General features: G+C 40.1%; 1 pseudogene; it reads right to left on the bottom strand.

The window, feature by feature from the left end:
* Positions 1-833: 833 nt before the first annotated feature.
* Positions 834-949, bottom strand: LOC116897612 (annotated as a pseudogene).
* Between the last annotated feature and the right edge of the window lie 4,363 nt (positions 950-5,312).

Below are 5,312 nucleotides of genomic sequence, written 5' to 3'. Positions count from 1 at the left end.
GAGTGGTATAGCTGGATCTTAGAATAGATCAATTCCCATCTTTCTGATGCATTGCCATTCTAATATTCATAGCAGCTATACAAGTTTGCACTCCCTTCCCCCAGCCGTGGATGAATGTTTCCCTCGTCTACATCCATGCCAGCATGAGTTGTCATTTATTTTCTTGATTTTGGCTATTCTGACTGGTATAAGGTGAAATCTTAAAGTAATTTTGATTTGCATTTTTCTGATGACTAATAATGTGTTGAACATTTCTTTAAGAGTTCCTCAGCCACTTGAGTTTCCTTTTTTTTCTTTTTGAGAAATCTCTGTTTAGATATGTATCCATTTTTTAAAATTGGTTTACTCATTTTTTGATGTCCAATTTTTTTGAGTTCTGCATATATTTTGGATATTAATTCTCTATAGGATGTATAGTTGGCAAAAAAAGTTTTCCCATTCTGTAGCCTGCCTTGTGGTGCGTACATTTAATCCTGTACTCTAGAGGCAGCCAGCCTGGTCTATATATAGGATTCCAGGATGACCAAGGTGACATAGAAGGACCCTGTCTCTACAATCAAACAAATAAACAAACAAACCCTAAACTCCAACTAAACCAACAAAAAATTTTAGAATATAATGAAACCCATCTTAATGTTCATTTAGAAATTGAAATAAACATATGCCTTACTCATGTAGTATGGCACTGGGCAAGGGTCATCTCGGGTATAGTCTTTCACCCCTCCCCCCATGCATGTGTGACCTAAAATGTGTGATAGTTGTCTCAGGCTAGCTCCCTGTCTGGGCCCCCTGGTGCTTAGTGTCAGTCATCTCTGCCTTGTTTTTTTTAAGGGAATGTTAGACTACTAATCATTCAGATGTTCAGGACACTGGCCTAGACATAGCCTCACTGTCACTCTCTGATGAACATGTAGCTCAGTGGCCATACCTGAAATGCCCTTGGGACAAGACAGTTTTGATTTTTTCTTTTATAGTTTAATGGTTTGGGTTTATTAAAAAAAAAACCAAAACAACAACAAAATACAACTCATGCAAGTATATGCTATGCGCTGGGCATGTCACCCCTACCTGTTATCTTCTTTGTTCTTGTCCCTCCTCTTCCTATCTGTCTCCTTTGATCCTGTAGACAATTTCTTTTCTATTTTCATGTCGAATATACATATTTAATTTTATGTTTCTGTATAAAACCTAGGTGCCACGAATGACAGAAAAAATATCAGATATCTGTTTATTCGAAACTGACTTAATTCACTTAATATGATCATCTCCAATTACATGACTGGAAATCTTTCACATGCAAACACACAAAGAATATTCTCTTTGTGCACTTTTTTGGTTGTTATGCTCTTAGGTTGGTTCCCTATATTATCTGTTATGAGTACTGCCACAGTAAACATTCATGTGAAAGTATGTCTATGATATAACAGGAGCCCCTCAAGTCAATGTCCTAAAACGAAACAGTTGGATTTACAATAAATTTATGTTCAGTTCTCTCTTCATCCTTCCTTTCTTTTTTTAAAAACTCATTTATTTATTCTCTTTACAACCCAACAACAGCCCTTCCTCTCCCCTCAGTAACCCCTCATGCAAGTCCTTCCGCATTCCAGCTTCCCCTTTTTCTTTTGAGAAGAGGAGCCCTCTCTGAGTGTCACCCCCACTATCACCTGCCCCCTGCAGTTTTTCTTTTCTATTGAACAACATCTAGGACACATTTGGTTTCTGCAGTTCTCAGCTCCTCTGTTGCAGTTTGAGTCTAGAATATCCCTCACAGATTCAGATTTTGAATTCATGTTTTGAAGTCTTCAGCTTATCTCACTATTTTAAAAGCTGTGGATCATTTAGGAGGCAGAAACTGCCTGGTAGAAGCAGGTCACTATGGTGGATGTCTGAAGGGTATCCTGCCCCTGCTTCTGGTCCCACTGTTTAATGATCTTTCATCATGTGAACAGCATTTAAATCACGCTTCAACTGCTATAGTCTGAGGCATATTGTGGACTGAGAGTCTCTGAAGCTGTGAGCTGAAATAAAGATTTCCCTGCCTAAGTTGTGTCTGTCAGGTATTTTGTTCAGTGTGCCCTCTGTTTTGGATTTCCCAGCTCCAATATTAACTCTGATACGAACTGTCTATATGGCCCTTTGGGAGATTGCTGAAGTGGCATAGATCACAGCTTTTTTCTGTACAACATAACAGCATTGATGGTAAGATTACATCACTGAATTATTGGGTGCTAATAGTTAAGTGTTTTATCTCCTTGATGCTGTTAGGCACTCCAGAAGGCACCATCAATTATTATCCTTAAGACAGCATGTGAATTTTAGATCCTTAGACCCAAATCATATGGCTTGCAAGTGGTAAAGAGTAAGAGACAAAAAGCAAAAATTGAAGCCATGATTGAAATAGTATAATACAGCCCACACCAGTGTCTTTACCATTAAACTTTCCCAACACTGCTTGGTCAATGGGAGGTAATCACAGGACACCTGTGCCCCTACACTGATGACCTCATTTCCATTTTCCTTTAGGCAAATGTTCCTTTCAAACTACTAAATAAGATGCTTTTCTCCTCAATTCTAGACAAGGTTTTTTAATGTATTAGGAAAGATGTTTTATAGTCCCACCTATGGTAAAAAATATTTCTTCTTGCTTAAGTGTACTCTTAGGATATAATTCTAGCAAGTCTCTTAAGTGTGCCTATTTATAGTTGTGTCTGCAGAATCACATTTTTCTTAAGACAAACCTAGTTGGATAGACTTAGTTCATGCTCCATGAGACTGACTTGTGCTTCATGAGCTGCACAGGAGTCCTTTATTAGGCTATTAGATAGTTGCACTGGTGGCTATATGACTCTCTACTTCCAAATGGGAATATGGTGCTTTTGTAGAGCACAGGGTAGCCCCGAGGGAGATACAGACATGTATGTAGTCAGGACCAGGGTATAGGAACTTGGCTTGGAGTTAGATCCAGTAAAATAGTAAAACTAGACAAAAATCAAGATATACCAAACCATATAGACCTGGCCATGAAGACTTGTTTTGAATGGGAAAGTTTCCCCATAAGCTCATGTGTTTGAACACTTGGTTTTCATTTGGTGCTGCTGTTTGGGTAGGTGGATATAGCCTTGTTGGAGAAAGAACATAGTGAGGATGGGCTTTGGGAGTTCATAGCCTCACCTCATTTCCCATTGTTTTCTCTCTGCTTCATAATTGCAGTTGAAGATGTGATCACTCAGCTTCTTGCTCTGGTCATTCACTGCCATGCCTCCCCTACCATTCCCCTGAACCATAATCCTGTATAACTCTTTTGCAAGTTGTGTTGGTCAAAGAGTTTTATTACAGGAACAAAAAATAACTAGCAATAAAACCCAACTACATCTTGGGTTAAGATTGATGGAAGAGACTCTCAGAAACCATTCTTGAACTCAGAATTTCAGATCCTGCCTTAGGTCTGCAGGAGTGGCTTTAGCCCTCACCCAGATGAATTTCTTAGGATGTCATAACTAGTTATTCCTATCTCAGGAACTGAGCTTATTATAGAGGTCTTCAATACCTGCTTCTGATTAGGCTGGGGAAATTGGGTTTATTAGTAGAACAGTCAGTGTAAGTATCCTTCAGGTCTAGCAGGGTGAATTAATCCCAATTAACCCCAATGCAGAGGTTTTAAAAAGACCATTGAAGGAATGATTACTTCCAGAAGAGTGGGTAAGGTTAAGCACATCTCTCTGGAACACTGAGGCACTTAGGCACTGGCGGAGCAAAAAGCTAATTTTTTGCTCTTTCTAAGGGCAAAGGGGACTTCTGTCACTGGGCTCTGCTGCAAAGCCTGTCTGCAACAAGGTAAGAGCCGTCTGTGCAAGGTGTGACCACAGGTAGCATCCAGCCCTGTGCCAGTCCCCAGCCTTCTACCGCAGTCTTCAGATATCAACCCAAAGTGACACCAGTCCCAGTTGTCAGGGTTGCTGAAATGATTGACAGAAGCCTCCAAAAGGTAAAACTGGCAGGGAAGGATGGAAAATTAGCTGGTTTGGAGAGGAAACAGAATTATTAATGTCATTAAAATATGTTTTTATCAACTCTTGGAATAAACTACTTGGGTTTTGTGTAAAATTTTATGTTTTATGGACCTCAAAATGTCATCATACCTATATAATAATGTGAGAGCAGCTTTACAATTGGGGCACCTTTTATACACTTAGAATCTTGTAGAACAATGAAGGTGTCTTGTTCCTAAATACTTCAATGGACTTCAAAGACCCATGCTTTTAAGTGATGTGGTAGCAACACCTTTCCCAATGCAAATAAAGGAATTATCCATGCATGGTGTGTATTATGAATATGCACTTAAATGTGCCAACACTGTTTCAAAACCTCCCATAATAATTATTTGTAATGACACACAGTAATTGTACATATTTATGTGGTACAGAGTGGCATTGCAATGCATATATAAGCATATAATGATCCTTCATATGATTAGCACACCCATCATTTCAGGTGCTTATTATTTTTTTTTCTGTTGGAAACATTTGAAACCCTTTTTATTAGCTATTCAAAATGTTCAGCTAGTAACTCTTGACAACTGTGGTGGTTTGGGTAAGAAATCCCTCCTCTGCCCCAATAGTCCTTGGTGTTTGAATCGTTGGTCCCTGGTTGGTGGTGTTGTCTGAGGAAGTTTAGAGGTGGAACCCTATTGGAGGAAGTATGTCACTGGGGTCAAGATTGTTAGTTTGGTTTCTATTGCTGTGATAAAGATTGTGACCAAAAGGTAGGAGTGATTTCATCTTATTGCTTGTAGTCCATCCTTAAGGAAGCCAAGCCAGGAACTCAAGCAGGGCAGGAGCCTGAAGCAGGAACAGAAACAGAGGCCACGGGGAGAAGATGCTCAGTGGCCTGCTCTCCAGGATCTGTACAGCCTGTTTCATTATACCGCCAGGGCTACCTGCCCAGAGAGGGTACCTTCTAAGTGGGCTGGGCCCACACCAATGGTCAATCAAGAAAGTGCCCCACAGACTGCCTATGGGACAATCTAAGAGAGGTATTTTCTCAATTGAGAATTCTGGCTTGTGTCAAGTCAACATCAACAATAACAGCAAAAACCAGTCAATGACGTAGTCTGTGAGATGTAAAAGGCTTCCTGCCACTTTTAGCTGACCCAGGGTGCTCTGTGCCTGTTGTTCAGCTCCTTCTTCTTGCCATGTAAGTCATGACTCCCCACCATGATGGACAGGTATCCCTCTGGAATCATACACCCAAGTCAACCCTTTTCCAAGTTGTCTTGGTCATAGGGCTTTATCCCAGCAACAGAAAAGCCATTA

Source organism: Rattus rattus, chromosome 3, assembly GCF_011064425.1.
Source record: "Rattus rattus isolate New Zealand chromosome 3, Rrattus_CSIRO_v1, whole genome shotgun sequence".
NCBI classification, from domain to species: Eukaryota; Metazoa; Chordata; class Mammalia; order Rodentia; family Muridae; genus Rattus; species Rattus rattus.
This window is presented reverse-complemented; position numbering and strand designations above follow the sequence as displayed.